A 2350-nucleotide genomic window follows, 5' to 3' on the forward strand; every position below is an offset into this window, starting at 1 on the left:
GAGCTATCACAACTGTCAGTGTCAAAACCGGCGGATCTTGGGTAGGGGGTCCCGAACTGTGTGTCTAGGCCGGATGGTAACAGGAGGCAGGGGACACGAAGTTTTACCCAGGTTCGGGCCCTCTTGATGGAGGTAAAACCCTACGTCCTGCTTGATTAATATTGATGATATGGGTAGTACAAGAGTAGATCTACCACGAGATCAGAGAGGCTAAACCCTAGAAGCTAGCCTATGGTATGATTGTATGTTGTGATTGTTGTCCTACGGACTAAAACCCTTCGGTTTATATAGACACCGGAGAGGGTTAGGGTTACACAAGGTCGGTTACAAAGGAGGAGATATTCATATTCGTATTGCCTAGCTTGCCTTCCACGCCAAGTAGAGTCCCATCCGGACACGAGACGAAGTCTTCAATCTTGTATCTTCATAGTCTAACAGTCCGGCTAATGGAGATAGTCTGGCTGTCCGGAGACCCCCTAATCTAGGACTCCCTCAGTAGCCCCTGAACCAGGCTTCAATGACGATGAGTCTGGCGCGCAGTATTGTCTTCGGTATTGCAAGGCGGGTTCCTTCTCCGAATACATCACAGAAGAATTTGAATACGAGGATAGTGTCCGACCCTGCAAAATAAGTTCCACATTCCACCATAGAGAGAATAATATTTTCGCAGATCTAATGGCGTTACGTCATGGCCCGGTGATTATTCGAACCATTTCTTTTAACCAGCCCCGCACATAATGCGAGGTAGTTTTTTGACACATCTTGTCAAAGCAGAGATCGTGTCCCCTTATTACGGGATTCTCATCAATACGGGCGTGGGTAACCCAACCGCGCCATCAATTGCGGCGCTTGGGGGATAAGCGAGTTTTACCAGGCAAGTGGGGACGCTTAGTTTTGTCCGCCCATATAAAGGGATAAGGATTCACCTTTCTATCCATGCCTTCTTCCTCCTTTGCTCATCCGCTCCCGCATACTCGAGCTCTAGCGCCCAAGTCCTCACTTCCATCTCAACCTTCTCCAACCATGTCCGGAGCGGGAGGCAAGTGGATGGTCTCCTCCGTCACAGAGGGAGACATCAAGAAACTGAGGAGAGCCGGATACCTGCCCAACAACATCGCGCATTGGCTCCCAGATGAGGGGCAGCTCATCCGCACCCCCAGGCCCCATGAGAGGGTGGTATTCCTCACCCATTTCATTCGCGGAATGGGATTCCCTCTCCATCCTTTCGTCCGGGGGCTCATGTTTTATTACGGCCTGGATTTCCACGATCTGGCCCCGAACTTCATCCTCAACATCTCGGCGTTTATCGTCGTGTGCGAGGCCTTCCTCCGCATCAAGCCCCACTTCGGCTTATGGATGAAGACCTTCAACGTCGAGCCGAAGGTGGTGGGCGGCCGCCAGGCGGAGTGCGGAGGCGCTATGGTGGGCAAGATGCCCAACATAACATGGCTCGAGGGCTCCTTTGTGGAAACCATAAAGGGGAGGCAACCGGGGTGGTTTTATATCACCGAGCCGCGCGACCCTGCATGGGTAGCGGCCCCCGAGTTCCGATCTGGCATCCCCATGCAGCTCACCTCCTGGAAAGAGAAGGGCCTGTCCTGGGGTAGTTCGAAAGAGCTAACCGGACTCCAAACATGTATTCAAAACATGATGGACAAGAAGTTCAAGCTTGTCAACATAGTCCAGGTTATGCTCATCCGCCGGATACTCCCGTGCCAACAACGGGAGTTCACCTTGTGGGAGTTCAATCCGGCGCAGCACTGGACTCTGAACATGTTCTTCGACACGACTCATGAAGATGCCTGGAGGGTGCTGTTCAAAAGTGCCGAGGTCCCTCCCCCTATCACTGAGGATCACGGATTCAGCGCGAAGCGCCAAGCTAGTGCGGTAAGCTGCTTTACCTTTCACATGATACTTATTTTTTATATAGATTGACTCTATGCGGGATCTAAACTCCCGGACCTTTGACAGGACTGGCAGAAGATGGCCGGACAGACCGACTGTCCGGCTCCTTTGCCCGAAGGCCCCGCAGACACTCTTCTGGCGAAGATGCTGACTCCGGCCCCTTATAAGGTGCCGGAGAAGACCAAGAAGGCCAAGGGAACTCGAAAGAGTTCCCGACGCCAGGCGTCGTCGGACTCACCGTCCTATGACTCTGCGGCGCACTCTTCCCCTAAAGACGAGGAGGAGGAAGAAGATGATCCCCCACCGACTGGGGGAGACAAGAAAAGGAAGGCCGCCCCAACTACGGAGGCCGGAGGGTCCAAGAAGGGAAGGACTCTCCTTCCGGACAGCTCCACTGCCGCCGACGAAAGCGAAGACGAGTGGTTGCCCAGGGCCAAGCCCCCGG

Source organism: Triticum urartu, chromosome 2 (genome assembly GCF_003073215.2).
Source record: "Triticum urartu cultivar G1812 chromosome 2, Tu2.1, whole genome shotgun sequence".
Classification (NCBI taxonomy): Eukaryota; Viridiplantae; Streptophyta; class Magnoliopsida; order Poales; family Poaceae; genus Triticum; species Triticum urartu.